This window comes from Diabrotica undecimpunctata, chromosome 4, assembly GCF_040954645.1.
Source record: "Diabrotica undecimpunctata isolate CICGRU chromosome 4, icDiaUnde3, whole genome shotgun sequence".
Lineage (NCBI taxonomy): Eukaryota > Metazoa > Arthropoda > Insecta > Coleoptera > Chrysomelidae > Diabrotica > Diabrotica undecimpunctata.
Window position 1 is genome coordinate 99,245,693 of NC_092806.1, and position 23,168 is coordinate 99,268,860.

Sequence of the window (23,168 nt, forward strand, 5' to 3'; positions counted from 1 at the left end):
TTAAGACCCTGGTACTTAAGCATTTTCTACATTTAGATTCTATTCTTATGAGGTCGAGTTGTTACTTATATCCATATTTATTTCTCATATTTATTTTGCCGTTTAACTAAGAATTTTTTTAACCCAATTTTGTCAATTTATTTTTACACTAATATATTTTTTTGAGGTTGAGTTGAGGCCTTTCGTTTCATTTAGTATTTTTCTGTAGTTTTCTTTCATTTTCTTGTCTCTTCAATATTATATTTTAAGGAACATTTCTAATTAAATAAAAAATATTCAAAATTTTTATTATTTATTTTTTATATGGAAAATTTAGTTTAACTCATTAACAATCATTAACACATTTTCCAGTTTTTGTATCTCTAAAGTATCCTGCCTTACATCCACAATACGGATTACAAGCAAGTGTACAAAAAGAACATTTGGGTGCTTTAATTTCACATGTTGGTTCGCCACAGCAGTGTACACATCTTACGTGCTCATTTTCACCACAATTTAGGTAAGAATCTGTAATTAAGAAACAAATTTTAATTTTTCTGTTTGTGTTTGTCAAATAAACATATATATTAGTTTATGCTGCCAGAGATTTGTGACTAACTTGTAAAACTCATAGAAACTGTTTGAAGTAGGTAGAAACAGAAAATCTTAAATGTGTTACTTTAAACAGATTTAAGATTTTCTAGATCTACCTACTACAAAAATTATTATAAGTTAACATATCATAATAGTACACATCTAAATCTACATATTATATTGAATTTATAATGTGGTAGTAAAACGAACAATTAGAAATGCAAACAGTGGTTTGGTGCTCAAAAGTGAAGTAAAAAGGAGCCACCCTTAAACTATGCAAGATGCAAAAACTTGCTTGCCTTTGAACCACAGGGCTATGGAGGACAGATCAACGGCAGTAATAATAGCTCTCAGCATATTGATAAGGAGACTAAAATTACATATTTTAGACTACGAGAAAACCTGAGAAACTTAACAATAAGATCAGGACATAAAATAGAGTATACCGAGTGGATGATGATTTGTGACCTTACGGTACCCAGATATAGGCCTAAGATACTTTTCCAAGTGGATATTTGCCTCCGAGAGGGATAAGGCAGAGAAAATACTTAAAGTAGACAGCTGGGTTATACATGGTTCACACAAGGATCTAAAATTGTAGAAGGATCGGACGTAGGAATATTCAGTAGTAGTGGAAAATGAAACATATATATTCCACTAGAGTAATGTACTTCTAACTTCTTCAAGCAGAAAATTTTACATCATCTACTCATTAAGATAAAGTGACGAGAGCTTTGGGGCTGAAGCAGGTCAATATATTTACAAATAGCCATGCAGCCATAATAAACACCGATTTACGTTTAATCCCACAATTTTGATCTCGAAACTATATCATAGGCCAAGTACAAACTTGGCTATAACTATAGCTTTTCTCTTCTTTTCTTTATACCATTGTCTGAAGTTGCCACTTTCGGCAAAATACATCCCACCTCCTTTACGCGTTTTCTTATTTTCCGTTTAAAATATGGTAGTTGTTATAGGATCTTATACATTCTCTCTCTCTCTCTCTCTCTCTCTATATATATATATATATATATATATATATATATATATATATATATATTATTGTGATATTTAAAGTCTTGGTGCGCCAAGCAATAATTAGCTAATTAATTTTTGATTAATTAAAATTATCTAGATGATATGATTATGACTCTATCACAATTTTTAATTCTTTTATCTCAGGGTTAAATTCGTGCTTCAATATCTATGCTATTACATGTGAAAGGTAAGGTCCAGAGAATACCGGAATAATAAAAAACACATATGATCTAACACTATATTGAAATAAAAATAATGAAATAATTCACACTCAAAAGTTTTCAATAAACAAATCTCATATAATGATTCTCAAAAATTTTGTTCTACGTACGTGAACAATCAAAATTAATGGTACAAACAATATTAATTGAAATCTCAAAATCCCGAACTATTCTAACTCTCCTAATCAAAATATTTATATCCTTTCTAAATTAAGTGTAAAAATTGTGTTATCAATAAAAGAAAAAAAACTGCAGAAAACAAAAATATCTCTCTCTGATGATGAGTGGTCCAAATCCTTGTTCCTTGTAGACTATATTATCTCCTCTCAACCGCTCCCTATGTAAGCAGCAATCTTACAACAGATTGTTGCAAGTATATCGTCCTTAATGATCTCCTTCAAAAGCAACAATCATTCAAATTATGATAGCCTTTCTCCTCTCGATAAACTGAATCTCTCGTTGGCCCGAGTGAAAAATGACTCTTGGAATATCTTCTCTTTACGATAAACTGAATCTCTCGTTGGCCTGAACAGTGACTCTTGGAATATAAGTAGGAAAATATGACTTACAATATTTTGCTGCTTCAGCTTCTGTCAGATACACTAACTCCACAAAAACTCACTAACATTCAACACTACTGCTTGCTACTTCTCAGGAACCGCCAGAGAACAATCCTTGTTCGTCTTACAGATTTGGAAAAACCAACTGACTCTCCTTTCTCCCTCCTCAATCTCGCTAAACTTTTTCCTACATACTTATCCCACCTTTTTTCAATCTCCGCCAATCAAAACTCGTCACAATTCCCCCAATTTTTTCATTTCGATAACAAACAAATTTTTACCTATAATTATAAAATTTCCTAAAACTTATTATTACTTATTATTTACAAATAATATTTTCTATAATTCTTAAAACTAACAAAAACCTCTTTCTAAAATCTCTTCTATTTGTCTCTAATCACTGCATTAATGTGGTTCAATTGTCTTTGGATTTCACTTAAAATTATGCGGGTCACTCAAGTATAACAAAGAAATAATTTATGCAAAGCTTACATTTTGTTTAGTACAGGTAATCCAAGAATTTAATAACTTTCCTTCTTAGAAATGTTTGTTGGATATTATCCTACTTATCTGAATTATTTTAATGTTTTTGAACTTTGAAATATTTTTAAACAAACCAATATTTTTCTCGATTTTACATATCATAACTATATATATATATATATATATATATATATATATATATATATATATATATATATATATATATATATATATTATATATATATATATATATATATATATATATATATATATATATATATATATATATCAGAGTACTCAGTAAGCTAAAGACTGGTAACTTCATTTTATCTTATTACTATTAATCTTAAATAACTTATAATGTTACCTAAAGTTAAAATTAAAATCTAATTTATTAAATAAATTTGTTGGAAATGCATTCTTATGATCTTTTTAGTTCTTTACACTTTAAAATAAACCTTAATGTTGTTTACTTAAGTTTTTATAATAACTTTTTTATACATGTATGTTTATCACATGTTCTTTTGCTGTGCTAATTTTGTTAAATTGCAAACTATACCTAGTTTCAATTAATTGTTTTATACAACGTTAACTCTGAATGTCCAGTTTTGTAAGCTTTTTCATATTTTTAACATCATTGACTGCTACATGTCTTTGTAAGGTAACACACTTTTGTTGTAACTTCTCTATGGATGTTTGGTTTCATATTGTTCTTTTTAGATGAACTGATGATGCTTTCTGAGCAGAAAGCGAAACGTCTTCAATAAATAGATGAAGTAGCCACCTTCTTTGTCTTTTATTTCTCCACTTTGACCGAAAAACCCACCACTCTTCTAGTGTACCTTAGTTTATTTTGGATTGACGGTCGTACTCCTTTTCTCAATATATATATATATATATATATATATATATATATATATATATATATATATATATATATATATATATATCGAGAATATATATATATATATATATATATATCGAGAATATATATATATATATATATATATATATATATATATATATATATATATATATATATATATATATATATCTATATATTGATATTTATATATATATATATATATATATATATATATATATCTATATATTGATATTTATATATATATATATATATATATATATATATATATATATATATATATATATATATATATATATATATATATATATTTATGTTGTTTCCATTTTCTTGTGTATTATTTTATCTACTATTTTTGTAAGATAAAAATTTTGTCTGTACAGAAACTATCTAATGTAATGGATCCAAGGGGGGGGGGTCAAGGGGGCCATGACCCCCCCCCCCAAACAAAAATAAATATTAATAAAATAATCCTAAAAAAATAATTTAAAAACCACCAACCTTTTAACCCTATAAGCAGGAAGTCAAGAGTTGAAATGATTCAAACTCATTTATTCTAGGGGTAGGTCTCATTTGAGTGCCAGAGAATCGTTCGATTACCGATGAGATAGAATTACCGCCCACACATGATTGCTCATTCAATGTACATGACGTGTCTTTTCGCTCGAAGTCAGCACATTTTTATTTTGTATTAGGTATTTCTTATCTTCAGTTTTGTCTACGAATTGGTTTTTGGTTGTTTGTAATTTGAATATGTACAGTAGACTCCCTATATAACAAGAACTGAAATGGCAGACTAATTACCTAGTTAAAAGCCGATCTCGTTATATCAAACAAAAATAATACTGTGCATACATATGAATATGTAATTTAAAACATTAACTTCCTATAGTGAAGCCATTCGGAGCAATATAAGATGCTAAATATTGTTTGAATGGCGTTTTTGAAAAAAAGTTGTTTAGTTTTATTGTCAATGAAATACATTAAAACAAAAAAGAGTTGTTTACTTTTATTGTCAATGATATACGTTAAAACAAAAAACTGTATTCGCGATTGAAACTGAATGTAGGGGGCAGGTCGATTGCAGTGTCATGGCCGATATCAATGGTATAAACAACTAATGTTTACCATTGCTTTTGCATATTTAGTTTGGTTTAAGACGACTTATTTTATCATTTATAAATGGAAATTAGCCTTAATGATATCTTTGAGTATTGTGGTGAAGCAAAGAGTCCATTGGTTGAAGGGGAAGCAGTTTTCAAGTGATGAATTCTTAAATTTTAACTTAAATATTTGGAACTGGCTTGTGTATTGATGAATCCAGAATCCTATTTTGTGTATACCTGGGAACCCAGAGTATAATGTTTTGTGTAATGTTTGTCTTACTACCTAGTATATACATTATTTTATATTATGCCTTGTTTTTAATATGTTAATTTTTATTTTATACTATTTTTTGACATGTAAGTACTTTATTGTATATTAACATAAATAAATAACTTTTTGAGTTTATTGTAAGATAGTTCATTTGATTACATGAGATCAACCTTAACTTGGAGAGTCACCTGTCAAAAAAGATCATAGCACATGATTTGTCTTTAAAAGATTCCCTAATAAATCATGAGGAAAAATCCTCACGATACTATCCCAACATGGTAAGTATTTGTATTTCTGTTATTCAAGAAAATAAATTATGTATTCTCAGTATGTTATTGACTTAATGATAGTGGTATTTTCTTTTTATTGATTTCTTTTTTTTCCTAAGTTTTCCAGTTTAGGAAAGAGAAATAGAGAAATATCTTTTGTCGATCTTGAATTGCATTGAGAAACAGAACAATATCGCTTTGATTTAACGTAGTCACAGTATATTGCTTTATAAAGAATATTCTTTGGCAATATACTGTGACATAGTCATAATGTTGAAATTTACTAAAAAAATTTAATAATTCTATTCAAATCAACAGCTGTCTGGTTTGTTTATACCACTTATCTTGTCTATTAGGACAGGACCTTCTTATTATTAGGTGCAAATGGACAACCCCCTACAATGACACTTGTGAATCATAAATTGTAACTTTCCGAAGAAGTTTATTGCGGGCAGTTAAAAGGGTATTTATTTATAGCTACAGCTGGGACAAAAACGTAAAAAAAACACGTTTTTCGATCTTATTTTCTCTGGCCAAATTTGCCTCACTAGAGAGGAATATACTGTATTATAATTGTTGAGACTGTGTGGTATATTTTATAATTTATCTATAATAAATATCAAAGTGAATATTATTGTTGCATTAGCTCTGTCTGATACGCTAGTGAATACTACTAAAATAGTGATCTAGTGATAGCAATTTAACAATATACATTGAGAAATCTATAACCTACTTAATTCATTATTAAAAATGAAAAGACGTAGAACTGAGGATTATTTTACGCCAAGATCAGTTAAACCTAATACTTTTTTTTCAAATATTAATGAGCCTGCACATGACCCTCTGGAGGATACAGTTAAGGTGTATTAGTTATGTATATCCTTTCTATGTTCTACGTATTATAGTCATTTTAAAATTGAATTGAATGTGTATAAAGACAGTCAATAATGTTTCATATTTATATTAAATAAATTATAGCTTTTTGTAAGTATATATGTATAAAATGAATACATAATCTGGACTTTTTATGAGTCTTCAATATCACGATAGAGATGTCATTAATATCGGTTTAAGGACTTGCTTATACAATAACAATTTGTTTTAAGTACATAGACCCAGTGGATTTTTCCACATCAACTAGTGCATCTTTCTGAACATAATTTTTGTTTATTCTCTTTTTTTCTTAATATGTATACGCTTTCCAGCGTAGCTTTGAATCTAATGTCATAGCCAAATATTTTTCCGTATTTACATAGGGTACCTATTTGGTTTCTATTTATATTGACTGGAATGTGTTGTTTTCTTTTGTTAGTAAAATTAACATGTGATTTTTTCCGACTGCTAAGATGCATGTGTCGTTTGCAAATATCGCAATTGTGTTAGTAGATTCAATGATGGTATATAGCTAGTATAGCACTGGTCCCAGGACACTTCTTTGTGGAACACAAGCTTTAACTTGTATAAATTCTGAATATGCTTCCTACTAGTTAACTCGAAAGTATCTGTCGGATATATATAATTCTAGTTGTTGAGAATATTGTTTTGGTAAATAGCATCTCATTTTATGATATAATCCGTCATGTCGGCTTTGTCAAAAGCCTGCGCTACATCGACACAGACTTTCCTTCTTCTAGAATTTTTTTTCTACTATATCTGTTAATCTATGCACTTGATTTACTTATCGTTGAGTGACTTTCTCTAAACCCAAACTGATGTTTAGGAATTAAATTCTATCCTCTATATTCGGTTTTAGTCTCTTCAAAAGTATTTTTCCATATAATTTCGACATGACAGGAATCAGTGAAATAGGCCTATATGAAAAAACTTCTTGTGGATGTCTTCCTGGTTTTAGTTTCATTATGATTTGTGTCACCTTTCATATCTTTGGTAGGTATGTACCTCAGTCTAAAGAAAGATGTGTTACTTTTATTATAGCTTTCCTTGGAAGTTGCTTTAACACTTCTCAATGAGATCAAATTCAGGAGTTTTCTTTGGGTTTATATTTTGTTTTATTTCCTTATTTAATTTGAAAAATACCTCAGTTATATTACTTGATGTCGAAAGAAATTTTTCAATAATATGTACTCAGATAGAAGCCATAAGTTTTTGTTACAACATTTTGAACAGCATTTAATAATATATTACAATTTATCACAATTCGAAGTAATATCATATTTGTTTAAATACTTAAATATTTAATTACATATACTTAGTTTGTAAAATAAATAAATGTTTTATGCATATTTTTGCGTAAAATACTGCATATTTGCGCCCAAAAAAATTTTGTAAATATTTATAAAACACATTAAAATAATTGTTCACTTTAGTAGTAATCTACTTAATTATTTTCTTTAGGTAAATTTTCTTAAAATGTTTAAATTACATATAAAGTCGGAAAAGAATTTACACCAATATTATTATTTACAGATTAAATCAGTTAGTTGGAAGATACAATATTATCAAATTCTTCTTTGAGTGAAATACCGGAGACGCAGTCCTCTGAAAATCCTGGTCACTTTTCCAATGACATCGGATTTTATATTGGAAAGACAAATGTAAGCGATTACTCGAAAAAATCTTTATTAGAAAAACTATGGGTACCTCCTACACATTACATCTTCCCATTTAATGAAGTGATGAAAGTAGCAAAGTTAACTAAAAAATATGCTCAGAGTAGTCATTTAAATAAATTTGAATGGCTTATTCTTTCAGATATAGAGAAAGGTCTTTTTTGCAAGTATTGTGTTCTTTTTACTTCTGGGATAGGTTGTGGATATCAAAAAAATGCGAAGTTACGAAAACTTGTTAAAAGAGCCATTGAAAAAAATTGATAAGCTTTTAGGAGAATAAGGGGATTTGATTGTTCGTGAAAAAAATCAATATCATATAGACGCTGTAAATTCTGGCAAAGACTTTCTTTTAACATATAATAAACCAAAATTGGAAATTGTTAATCGTATACATGCTTATCGCTTAGCAAAAATATAAGAAAATAGGAAGAATTTGAATCCAATAATAAAAACTGGTATTCTTTGTGGTAGACAAAATATTTCTTTTAGAGGGCATAGGGATGATAAAAATATTAAAAGTATTGTAAACAGCGATGGTACAGAAAAAAATGATGGCAATTTTAGAGCATTGCTTCAATTTAGGATAGATGCTCTCGATAATGATCTGCGAAAACATTTGGAAACTGCTCCGGCTAATGCTGCATTAATTGGTAAAACTATTCAAAATGATATCATTTCTTGCCGTAAAGAAGAAATTTAATGTACCATTATATCACGCGTTAAGGAAGCCAGATTTTTTGCCATCATATTTGATGAAACGACAGATATTTCAAGCATCAGTCAGCTAAGTTTGTCTCTGCGATATCTTTATTTAAATTAGATTAGAGAAGATTTCATTACATGTATTAACGTCTACGACTCGATTCGAGAAGAAGACGTTGGTTCAGAAGGAGAACGCCGCTTAGCTGGAGTTGTTTTAGGCCACATTGTTGAAGATACCGTAAAGAATTTTAATTTAAATTTAAATTTTTGCGTAGGTTTTGGTGTCGACAGTTGCTCAGTAATGGCATCCGAAACGAAAGGTGCAGTAAACGAATTAAAAAAAATCAGCCAAACATGCTGTGCGTTGTCCATGTAGCGATCATATTTTAAATAATTCCTTGGCAAGCTCCTCAAAAGTTATAGCATGTCATAATGCTTCAGGAACTACGAAAAAAGTAGTAGCTTTTGCTAATGCCTCTCCCAAACGATATGATGTTTTTATTAAGAAGGAACTGGGGGTTGCTGTCCAAGGTGTTTGTGAAACTCGTTGGGTTGAAAGGCATGAAGGTCATCTTCAGTTCCAGGGCGAATCAATTATTAAATAGTACAACGCTCTTGAAATCATTTCTACGTGGAAGGACAGTAAAACGTCAGCTGATGCATTTTCATTAATGCAAACTATTAGAAGCCCAGAATTTCTCATTTCAGTAGTTTGTCTTAGTGTATTTTAGATACAACTGTATCAGTACGTCGTCTACTTCAGTCACCAAAATTAGATTTTGACTGAGGCCATAGAGGACACGAAATGCATTCTTCGAAATAAAAGATCAAATGCTGAATCTGTTTTTAGAAAACTTTACTATGAAGTAAAGGAAATAGCTAAACAACTAGACATCGAATTGAAGATTCTTCGTATAGTATCTCGTCAAACCTGTCGTCAAAATCAACCTGCTAACTCTTGCGAAGAATATTTCCGAAGATCTATTTATTTGCCCCTTTTAGACAATATCTTAACTGATTTAGAAGAATGACTTTCACCGGAAGTTATGAATCTATTTAATCTTCGAGTTGTTCTACCTAAAACTGAAAACACACCAGAAGATAAAGTTGCAATAAAAAAACTTGTTGACACCTTCCAGGATATTATTGGACCACCTACTGCATATTCCATAGTAGAACAAGAGTTTTCCGTGACGCCTCACACTTGTAATTCCGAGAGTCCATGTTTCCACTCCGTATAGCAATAAGGAATAAATGGAATTTTTACAAATTGATATGGGATATCCAACGATAAGATAGAGTTTACTAAGAATGTTTAATACGTTCAATAATGTTTACACTTACATTCAGTTATTGCATTTAAATTACTTAACTTTGGTTTATACTTTTTTATCCTTGGCTTGTTCTTGATTTTGTAGCAATGGGATGGGTGGGTTTAAATTAATTGTCCTTAAAATACCTAGTTTAAATTGATATTTTTTGATTTTTCAATATTTATATTTTAATAACTTTCCTTTGGTTTAATAGTCTTGTACACTTGATTTTACTGTCATAGAGTATGTGGGTTTAAATTATTACTTTTTTGTTTAAGTTTAAGACCCCTTAATGTTGTACCCTTATTTGCACCTGTAGGGTATTTGGGTTTTAATAACTTCTCATTGGTTTAATATATTGCTTAAAATAATTATTGAGAAAACGGTTCCCTTACATGAAGTACAAATCATATCAATCGTAAACGTGCAAAAATCTAAATCTTATATTAAAATCACCGTCAAGACCCATGACCCCCCCCCCTTCCGACAAAAATTTCTGGGGACCAGCTACTGAAAGGTACAAAAATCTAAATCCTATATCAAAATCACCCTCAAAACCCATGATCCCCCCCTCCCGACAAAAATTTCTGGATCCGCCACTGATGTAATGACACTTTGATTTTTTGGTTTTATGACCGATGATCAGATACTAAAATGTAATGCTCTGTATTGATATCAGAAGGCTGCGGATGTCTTGTAAAGTCCTGTTTTATCAGAAAACGATTTTGAGAACTGATTCTCACAAGACTCACAACTCTTAATAATGGCTGCACTAGCCACTAAACCCCGTGCAATTACGTTCATAAGCAGGCTAAACTATGTGAAGTTAGCAAATATCGTGAAAATCAAGTAGCCATAGCTGGCTGTATCTGAACTGACCACAGGTGGATTAGGGAACGAAATTGGAATTGAAAATAGCAAGCAAGATTATTATCATATTTATCATACTATTTACCATATAAAAATAAAATAAATTTTTATTTTAAAAATACCATGAGATGATAAATATTCAAAACTCTATATAGGTTAAAAATTTATAAATATAAATGTTTTATTTTTAATAAGTGTTTTCGGAGAACAGTGGATTTAAAACAGTAAATGGTTTCTAAGAACATTTGTATAGACAAACAATTCAGGATTGTTTAGAAAGTAAGAAAGTATTGTTTAAAACTTTACAAATAATTATACATAGTTTTGTAGCAGATATGAATTTAAAATTAATGTTAGATATCTAATGGGTTGTATATTATTTTCTTCGAAGGTAATTCTATGAATAGATGTTATCTTTTACAAGGAGGCTTTTGGCTGCAGCAAAACAAAGATTTCGCAGCTGGAAAGAATATGATTATCAGTTCGACATGCTTCCCACATCGGGACATACATAAGGGCACCTGGATATCACCTGACGGAAATACGATCAATCAAATAGACCATATACTGGCTGAAAAAAGAATGGCGACGAGTATATTAGATGTAAAAAGCAGACGTGGTGCAAGCTGTGACTCAGACCATCTGCTAGTACAGGCACGGTTTAGATGCAAAATCAGTCGACAGGTAAAGGAAAAATATACAAAACAAGAAAAACTAAACTTAGACAACCTAAAAGTCTCTGAGGTACAAGAAAGATTTGAGAGAACAGTGGATGAAAAATTACTAGAAGAAAACAGAGCAGACTCCACAATAGAAAACCAATGGAACACAATAAGCAGTATCATACTCAACACAGCGAAAGAAGTCTTAGGAACAAAGACACAACGGAGAGAAGAAACATGGTTCGATGAAGAATGCAAACAAGCTATACAGGAAAGAAATGAAGCGCATAAGAATTACATACTCAGACGTACTAGAGAGAGAAAAACAGAACATGAGAACAAAAGACGAAGAGCAGATAAACTGTGCAGGCAGAAAAAGAGAAAGTATGAAAACCAACGGATACTAAACATAGAGAGAGAGTTTAAGGAAAACGAAACACGTAGCGCATACCAATTTATCAAACATCTAAGACAAGGATACAAACCGAGGACTAGCCTCTGCAAAAATAAGAAAGGTGAAATCATTAGCGATATGGACGAAATTAAGAGAACCTGGATGACATATTTTAAGGAATTACTAAACAAAGGGACACAACTACCATTACAACAACAGTGGCAGCAGCAGGCACGACAGGAGGTACAACAACAAGAACTGGGGAAAGATGGAGAAGAAAATGAATTAACTAGACCCCCAACGCTAGAGGAGGTCCAAACGGCAATCCACATACAAAAAAGCCATAAAGCACCGGGAATAGATAAAATACCGGCAGAACTACTCAAGCAAGGAGGAAGGAATTTGACACAACAGATGTACCAGCTAATACGAGAGATATGGATAGAAGAAGAAATTCCCCAACAATGGAAGAAAAGTATAATCTGCCCTATTCATAAAAAAGGAGACAAACTGTTGTGTCAGAATTATAGAGGCATCTCTTTACTTTGTTCGGGATACAAAATACTCACAAACATTATTAATCGAAGACTACAACCTCTCACGGAAAAAATCATCGGGGAATATCAAGCAGGGTTTAGGCAAAATAGATCTACCATTGACCAACTATTTACAGTTAAACAAATACTAGCCAAAGCATGGGAATATGACATGGACGTTTACAATCTCTTTGTAGATTTTAAACAAGCCTATGATTCAATAGATAGAACAATTCTACCTAATATACTGAAAGAATTTGGCATACCATCAAAATTAATACGACTAGTGCAAATGACAATGACAGAAACAGAAGCACAGGTATGTATTCAGGGACAGATCACTGATGCGTTTACGATAACGCAAGGACTGAAACAAGGCGACGGACTAGCTCCAACGCTCTTTAATCTTGTTCTGGAATATGTAATTAGATGGTTGACGGTGAGCGGAAATAACATACTTACAAACAAGTCTACCCAATTAGCAGCATACGCAGATGACATAAACATAATGAGCAGAACAATGAATGCAGCGGAAGAAACCTACGTTGAGTTGAAACAGAGTGCAGAAGCAGTAGGGCTAGCAATAAATACAAATAAAACAAAACTACTCATACAAACCAGATCAAATAGACCGGTGCAACAACACTTTATTGACGATATAGAACATGTAAATAGATTCACATACCTAGGAATGGATCTGGTCGCAAGCAATGAAGAAGAACCGGAAATAAATAGAAGGCTTGTGCTGGCAAATAAAGCCTATTTCGCGATGGGCCACATATTCAAATCGCGAGACGTACACCGGAAAACAAAACTCCGGGTCTATAAAACAATAATCAGGCCCATAGTAAGTTATGGTTGCGAAACATGGGTGGTGACACAGAAATCTGCCAATGCATTAGATGTGTTTGAAAGAAAAATATTACGTAGGATCCTGGGCCCAATAAGTGAAAACAACAACTGGCGAATTAGGTACAATAGAGAAATATACGAGCAATATAGCGAACCACCTCTAGCACAACATACTAAACTGCAGAGATTACGATGGGCAGGGCACGTGGTCCGCATGCATGAGAATAGAATCCCCAGAAAATTATTAAATGCAAGAATGCAGGGAAAAAGACCTGTTGGAAGACCTAAAAAGAGATGGGAAGATGAAGTCGATGAGGATGCCAGAAACTGCCTGGGAACGCGTTCATGGAAAAGAACAGCGGTAAATAGAGATGGTTGGAGAAGCCTATTGAAGGAGGCCAAGGCCCGATTTGGGCTGTAGCGCCATTGGATGGATGGATGGAAAACAAAAGAAAGCTTAGTCGATATCATATCCTGTTAATTGGGGGAAAAACCAATCACAGTAAACACGCTTAATTTCTTGAAATTTAAAATTAGGACAATTTGATATTTTGTAGTGGGATGAATTTTTATGAATGAATGTTGATTGGCTGAAAAGTACTAGGGGATGAAAATAGGACAGTTGACTTGAAAATTGAACCAAGAGATTTGAATTATTGTGTTTTTAAGATCGAGAACGAGAAGTTCACTCTAAGAACAATGTGTGAAAAAGAAGTATAAGTTTTTGTGTGTGAGTTAAAGTTAGTGAGCAGAATAGTTGTAGACGAATCGAGACCCAGGTCGAGAATCTCAACCTTCTTGTGTCCGAAGAGACACAAGACCTAAATCTGTAAGATAAAAAAAAGTTATATACAGTTTGTACAAGATAACCATTAGAGGCGGGAGACGCAATTTGCGGAAAGTCTTATTATTATTATTGTGAAACGAGTCGGAGGTGATTTTTTTTTATTTGGAGAGAAACTGAACGAGTGCTGTTTTTTGTGTAACAGTTTTTGGAGAAAGGAAGCAGAGCCACGCGTGTTTTGGAAAATTGGACAGTATCTCGGGAACACAATCCGGAGACTAAGTCATCATTGGAAGACATCGCAGAAGAAAGATAAAAAAAGGCCCCCCAAACAGTTCTTACCTTCTCAACCAATTAACTTAAAGACTATAAAGTGTAAACAAATACCAAAAATAGATCACTTAATAAAGAGACTATGCCGAACACCTGTAGTGATAAGATATTATAATAAATTTTGTGAAAGTTTTGAAAACAGTGTTTTATGGTTATATATATATATATATATATATATATATATATATATATATATATATATATATATATATATTGTGACGATTGGGGTTTATAGAAAATAATTTATAAGTTATATACTACATAATATTAGATATAAAAAGTATTTGATTATTTTAAGAAGTTATATACTAGAGAATTTAATAAAAATATATTTATGTGAGGGCATTTTTAATAAATTAGCATATAATAAGTGTAAAAAGTTGTATTTTAATGTTGTAAATATATTTAAGTGAGCCATGTGCATAGGCAACCAACTATACAGTAAATTGACAGATAGAAATTAATCATAATACGAATATAAGTGGGGTTATAATAATAATGTTAGTTTAAAATGTTTAATTTATATATATTTAATGATTTAAATGTTTATTCTGATCTGAAAAGCCTAAATGTCAACAAAATTATTAATAGAAAAGAATGGAATTCTCTGGATCACCGGAGATGGCCATGTTTGCGAAATGGTTTGTTCCAGAAAATTCAGACATGTATTTAATAGAACAAATTGGAACATGATCTCTTACCAGATGGTTCTAGAATATCCAAAAAGATATAAATACCCGTGATTTGGATTCAAGATGGCAGTTTTTAGTCAGAAGTCAGGCCAGTTCATTATGAAAGTTAGTAGACACATTTAGTTAGTGAAGTAAATTGTTCAGAATTTTCAAGAAGTCAGTCAGAAAAGTTTAGTAAGAAATATGTTTATTTATAATTATACACAAATAATTATTGAAGATTAAAAAAAGTATATTGGAAGAAATTAAATTATATTATGATTGGAGATTAGTATAAATCAACTTATAATAATTGGATATTGGTATATTGAAAAGAAGAATAAATATAAATGGTGTTTGCTGGTTTGATTGGTGGTTTATAAATGCTGGTGAAGAAAAATATATCTTAAATTGGTAGAAGCTGATAATTGGAAAAAGAAATTTCACAAAAACAAGGATAACCGAAGTACGAAGACATTCAGTGGTGATTAGAATATATATAGTGGAAAACAGTTCATTTAGGCATTCAGTGAAAGAAAGGTACAAAATTTTGTTAATATAATTTAGTTAGTGTTATAACAATTTCAATTTTAAAGATAGTTTGTTTAAATTTAACATTGTCTATAGAATTTAATTAGTTTTATAAGAACATCAAATTAAAGATAGTTTATTTTAAATTTACATTGGCTAGGTTAGATATATATGTGTGTTTCATAATAGTTATAATAAAGATAATTTAAAAAAGTACTTACAAGCTAATTCTTTGAGAACCGCGATAAAAACCCTATATATTATATTATTAAAAATACTCATTGCTCATCATTCAAACAAAAAACACATCATAACAATTTGGCACCCAACGCGGTGGCTCTCTATTTAAAAGAATTAGTTTGGGAAGATAAGTGCTCTCACATAATTAAATTAATTTTCATTAGAAAGCAAAAATTATAGATTTTATTATTAATTGTATTTGAACAAGTAAAGTCTCAAAATGTCTCAAGGAAAGAAAGGTACAAGAAGCAAATAGAATGAAGAAGATTTGGAAGTAGACACACAACCTATACAAGAGGAGAGTTTAGCACAAGCTCCACAAGATACTGCAGAAATGAATCCAGAAAGAGAGGAAAATGTCAATATGGCAGCTTTGATGTCATTAATGATGCAGATGAACAAGACAATGGAAGAGAATACGAAAAAAATAGAACACAAAATGGAAGAGAATTCAAAAGAAATCAAAGAAGACATAAAAAAATTGGAAGAGAATTCAAAAGAAGTCAAAGAAGACATGAAAAAAATGGAACAGAAATTAGAAGAGAATTATAGAAAATTAGAAAAGAAAATAGAAGATAATAATAATAAAATTGTAAAACAAATAGAAAAACAAATGGATAAAAAACTTGAAGCTGCAGAGAAAAAAGTAGCAAATGAAATAAAAATTATACGGAAGGACTACAAGAAAAGGATAGAAAATGAGAGGACAGAAGTAAAGAGGATTATTCAAGATAATAAGATAGATATAGAACAGAAAATAGAGTTACAGAAATGTAACTTAGAAGTAAAAATTAACGGAGACAGGAGAAACACAGAAGAAAAATTAGACGATATACAACAAAATATCCAAATAAATTGTAATCAAATAAGAAATGTGGAACAGAGAATAGATGATATTTCACAAATGAGAGACATAGGGAGACCTTACTTAAATTTAACGAATGAGACTGGGATTAAATTCTCTGGTAATATAAAAAATTTGCATCCTAGAGTATACATAAATAGTTTAAAACATAAATTAAGATTTGTGAATAATATTAATGATATTAAAGATTATATTAGAATGACATTAAATGACAATGCAGCAACTTGGTTTGCTAGTATTGAGAATAATTTAGATAATTTTCAAACATTTGAAAATAAATTTTTAAATTATTATTGGGGTGAATTAGAGCAAGCCAAGTTTAGAGAAATTCTATATTTTGGAAAGTATAATCAAAATTTAAAATCAAATATGGTAGATTATGCATTGAAATTGATAACAGTTGCAAAATATTTAGAACCACCACTTAGAGAGGATGAAACAGTCTTAAATGTATCTAGACATTTTGATGCTGATGTTGTGCAAACCGTAACTGTACAAAATATTCAAACAATTTTATTAGTTTTATTAATTTTATTCAAAGAATACAAAGAGGCAATATGACAAGTAATAATAACAACAGAAAAAACAATAATAACTTTCAATATAATAAAAATGATAATCAACAATATAGACAATCATATAACAATAATACTAGGCATGGTGATAGTTTACAAAATTTTAATAATAATAACAGTAATCCAAATAGACAGAACTTTAATAATAATACTAGTTATAATAGACAAAATTTTAATAATAATACTAACTATAATAGACAACATTTTAATAACAGTACTAATAATAATAGACAAGATTTTAACAATAGAAAAAATACAGAGCGACCTAACTATAACAGACAGGTAAATTGTGTTCGAAGGAATAGATTCTGCGAAGACAGGGAACGAAGTAGTACAAGGCAGGAAAATGTGAGTAGAAGTCATAGTAGGGAAAGACATAGGACATCAGATCCAAGTGGTCAGATACAATCTGACAATTCTAATAATCAAAATTTTGTGCAGTAAACTTTCTGAATTACAAGTTAGGCCATTGCTATTATGAAAAACCTTCTGAATTTATTTCTTTAGATGAAGAGAAAATTATTGAATCTATTAATTTAATTTATATAAATGCTTTGGCCAAAAATAAAATGATTAAGATTATGATAGATACTGGTTCAGAAAGTACTTTAGTCTCGGAGAATTTTATTTTTAATACATTAAAATTATCAGATATAATAAAGATTCCAAAAATTAAAATTGTTGGTGCAAATAATAAGAAGTTGGGTGAAATTGATAAACTAGCAAATTTTAAAATTAATATTCTTAATAAAGAAATTAATATGCAAGGATTTATTGTCAAGGATTTATGTGTTGATATATTAATGGGAAATGATGAATTGGAAAAGAAGAAAGTAAAGATAGATTTTGAAAAAAAAATGGTAACTTTGGAAGGGCAAATAATTAAATTTATGCAGAAAGATGAGGTGGAAGAAGGAATAAGAGTTGATAGGATATTATTAAAAGAAAATAATGATGTTTATGAAGAAGAAATGTATTTTGATGATAGGGAAATGTCCCAAAAGAATGTAAAGAATAATGGTAGTGAATATTTAAGGAATGGAAATTTTAAGCAGATGGATGCCTACGAGGCGGAGTGCGTAAAATTGGAAGCAAGGAATAATGAGTACATATTGAAGAATAATGTGATTTGTAAAGAAGAAGATATGATGAAAGTTTTAAATTGCCCTGAAGAATATAAATCAATAGTCATTTCCATATTGCAGCAACACAAGGGACTTGTCAATAGAGAAAATAGAATTGCACAAAATTATATCCATAGTATAAAAGTTAAAGAAGAAAAAGATTTTAAAACAAAATCATACCCAATACCATATAAATACAGAGAAGAAGTAAACAAAACAATTAATAATATGTTAGAAGATGGGATCATTGAGAAGGCAGACACACGTTTTATTAACCCCATAGTAGTAGTACAAAAAAGATCAGGTGAAATCAGGTTATGTTTGGATGCAAGGAATATTAACAAGATCACTGAAAAGCAATTTGAAGCACCAATGAGTATAGATGGAATACTAGGAAGAATTACAGGAATGTCATTTTTCACTAAAATTGATTTACAGCATAGTTTCTGGTTAATACCTCTAGAAAGAAAAAGTAGACAGTATACAGGATTTCGGATAGATGGAGTAGTATATCAATTCAAAGTAGTACCATTTGGACTTCAATCATCTTGCAGTGCTCTATGTAGATGTCTTCATGATATTTTGGATCAATATGAACATTTTGTAATTCACTACATTGATGATATATTAATTTTTTCTAAAACTGCTGAAGATCATGAGAAACACCTAAAAATTATAATAAATAGATTAGACAAAGTTGGACTAAAAATAAATCAAGAAAAATGTACAATTTTTCAAAAAGTAATGATATATCTAGGTTATAAACTTAACACTAACAGCTTACTGATATATCCATTTTATTCAATAGACTTGATTTGTTAAATAGATGGTAGATTTCATTATTTTGAATCAATTTGACATCATATTTATTGTCTGATACATATGGAAATTATTTTTTACCCTAAAAATCATAATTTGGGGTTAGATACAAAATTGATTCTATAAATAAATGTCTTTCTAATATAATAAAGTGGAAAAACTTACCAATTTATATTGATGAAAGTTATTTTGAATGCAAACAATTCCTAGATTTTGTCTATAAATAAACAGAACACAATATAGATTATATTTTTAATTAAGGTTATATTTTATTCTCTGATAAAATCCATTCTCCATTTGACATGACAGTTTGACCATAGAATAGCCGAACTGTGCAGTGTTGTTCTCTGCTTTGACATAGACAGCGAACAGGGATGTATTTAACACAGTTTAAATAAAAAAAAAATTTGATTTATTAAATTTAATAAGGTATGAGAAAATTAATGTTTAAAAAAATAATAAGTCAATTATTTATTTTAAATATTAATTTGGGGTATTGTGACGATTGGGGTTTATAGAAAATAATTTATAAGTTATATACTACATAATATTAGATATAAAAAGTATTTGATTATTTTAAGAAGTTATATACTAGAGAATTTAATAAAAATATATTTATGTGAGGGCATTTTTAATAAATTAGCATATAATAAGTGTAAAAAGTTGTATTTTAATGTTGTAAATATATTTAAGTGAGCCATGTGCATAGGCAACCAACTATACAGTAAATTGACAGATAGAAATTAATCATAATACGAATATAAGTGGGGTTATAATAATAATGTTAGTTTAAAATGTTTAATTTATATATATTTAATGATTTAAATGTTTATTCTGATCTGAAAAGCCTAAATGTCAACAAAATTATTAATAGAAAAGAATGGAATTCTCTGGATCACCGGAGATGGCCATGTTTGCGAAATGGTTTGTTCCAGAAAATTCAGACATGTATTTAATAGAACAAATTGGAACATGATCTCTTACCAGATGGTTCTAGAATATCCAAAAAGATATAAATACCCGTGATTTGGATTCAAGATGGCAGTTTTTAGTCAGAAGTCAGGCCAGTTCATTATGAAAGTTAGTAGACACATTTAGTTAGTGAAGTAAATTGTTCAGAATTTTCAAGAAGTCAGTCAGAAAAGTTTAGTAAGAAATATGTTTATTTATAATTATACACAAATAATTATTGAAGATTAAAAAAAGTATATTGGAAGAAATTAAATTATATTATGATTGGAGATTAGTATAAATCAACTTATAATAATTGGATATTGGTATATTGAAAAGAAGAATAAATATAAATGGTGTTTGCTGGTTTGATTGGTGGTTTATAAATGCTGGTGAAGAAAAATATATCTTAAATTGGTAGAAGCTGATAATTGGAAAAAGAAATTTCACAAAAACAAGGATAACCGAAGTACGAAGACATTCAGTGGTGATTAGAATATATATAGTGGAAAACAGTTCATTTAGGCATTCAGTGAAAGAAAGGTACAAAATTTTGTTAATATAATTTAGTGAGTGTTATAACAATTTCAATTTTAAAGATAGTTTGTTTAAATTTAACATTGTCTATAGAATTTAATTAGTTTTATAAGAACATCAAATTAAAGATAGTTTATTTTAAATTTACATTGGCTAGGTTAGATATATATGTGTGTTTCATAATAGTTATAATAAAGATAATTTAAAAAAGTACTTACAAGCTAATTCTTTGAGAACCGCGATAAAAACCCTATATATTATATTATTAAAAATACTCATTGCTCATCATTCAAACAAAAAACACATCATAACAATATATATATATATATATATATATATATATATATATATATATATATATATATATATATATATGTTCGGAAAGATTTCCGCGGTTAGAACAATTAATCCTAGAGCTAAGTTTAATACTATTATAAAAATTAATAATAAACTCAGCAGTCTTCCGGGTTGAACCACGTTGATATCCATTGCTGCGAGCTTGAATAGTGATCAGTGGAGTAGTGTCTGGGGCTCGGGAGGCTGAGGCCTCGGAAGCCCTGAAGAAGACATCAGAAAGGATGTCGAAAGCTCGGCGCAATGAATATCAACGCGGTTCAATTTCACTTGTACTATACAGGTGATCTAGATTATGAAGAGGCGAATTAAACTTAGTACACGAATGTACTATGCTCGAAGACACCGCTGCTCAGTCCTGAGAGATGGAGTGTAGGGTGGTGGTGTATACAGGTAAGAAACACAAGAAATAGTAAATACAAACAAAAAAAAAAAAACAACAGGGAATAGAACAACTCGAAAGGATTCAAAAAGAAGGGTGCCATTGAGATTAAAGTTTTGAATCCCAAAACAAACTGTTTATTAACCAAATAATTCTAAAAAAAAATGGCCAGAGTCAGATTGCATTTATACAGATAGATCCAAAAGTTAAATATCTATTTACACTGCAGAGCTTATCGCAATTCTTCAGGTTTTAAAAGAGTAAGTTTGTTATATTAACAGATAGCAAAAGTTCGTTAGACACAATAATACAAACTAAATAATTAAGTTCTTCATCAGTAGTGATTAAAAATATTTTAGAAGCGGTCCAGTCACGAATAAAGGTTTAAACAAATTTCTTTGGTTTGGATTAAGGCCCATTAGGGAATTAACGGAAATGAAATAGTAAATATGCTAGCAAAGGATACTGCTACAACAGGGAAAATGATAGGTGAACCATTAATGCCGGTCACTGATCTACGACAATGGTGTAAGAAAAAACAAATGGAATAGTGGCGCAACAGGAATATGACATCTGATTGTAAGATCTAAGATTTCATGATAACCAACCAAAAATTCATAGATAACCGTTTTACGGTATTACAAATCGGCACTTCATTAAGACCTCAAACAGAGCAAAGAACAAACATGTTTTATATCCATCCCAAAAAAAAATACGGTTGGTCAATACTCAAAACTGCAAGGAGCTACTCTTCCCACCAATTTAAATGCCATTCTGTGTACACGTAATATAAATTTCTACAAAATTATTTATAACCATCTAAAAATATGAAAATTGATATTAAAAAAAATAAATAAATAAAAAAATATTTAAAAAGAATAAGAATAAAATAATTATATACATTAAAAAAAAATAAGTAAAAAAATGAACATTATCAGAACATAATCTGTTCTGACATACAAAAAAAAATAGCATATTATTATGTTATCTTCATACACAGTGCTGGATATTTACGTATCACTCATCACTACGTATCACGTAGCACTTGCCAGTTACTTGACAAGTGCTGCGTAGCGAGTGACCACCTTAATTAAACTGATCTGTGCCACAGTATATTGCTTAAAAAGAATTCTTTTTAAGCAATATACTGTATCTGTGCTGTGGCACCGAAGCTCGTACCTACTACAAATACACCAATAATTAAATTTGGGATAAACTTGAGCACGTAAAATACATAGATACATAAACTAACAAAAAACAACACGGAGCTTACCGCAACATTTATGATGACGAAAATAACAGATCTGGTTCAATTAAATGATCAATCTAAATATAAAATAAATAGAACATATTAAGTGGTTATGAGGTTATCCTTACCAGCTTGGTTAGTCATTATAATGACGATTAAAGCTGCAAAAATTGTAGAGCATACCATTTTCTTTTTTAATTTAGTTATGCTTTTAGGTACTTTGTTACGAAACGCAATCTGAAAATGATTTTGTTTATTTTGAGTAAACAGAATCTTTTATATACAGATTAAAAACCCACAATTTATTAAATTAAATTAACTGATAAACCATACAATAGTAATAAGTTTTTAAAATAAAATTAAAAAATATAATTCCCTTATTCCAAATGATTCGATTCGATTATGTATATAAAATAAAAATCAATTATAATTGCTGATGGAAAATTA

At 29.8% G+C, this 23,168-nt stretch overlaps 1 protein-coding gene and 1 long non-coding RNA gene across 3 annotated transcripts in view; one reads left to right on the forward strand and one right to left on the reverse strand.

The window, feature by feature from the left end:
• The window catches only part of LOC140439824 (uncharacterized), a 256,661-nt gene that overhangs the window by 174,615 nt on the left and 58,878 nt on the right, over positions 1-23,168 (forward strand). The window lies entirely within an intron of this gene.
• LOC140438328 (uncharacterized) lies at positions 276-22,974 on the reverse strand. Its single transcript, XR_011950500.1, has 2 exons — positions 22,850-22,974; positions 276-507 (listed from the first exon to the last, which is right to left on the reverse strand). It is a non-coding gene; the product is annotated as an uncharacterized lncRNA (long non-coding RNA).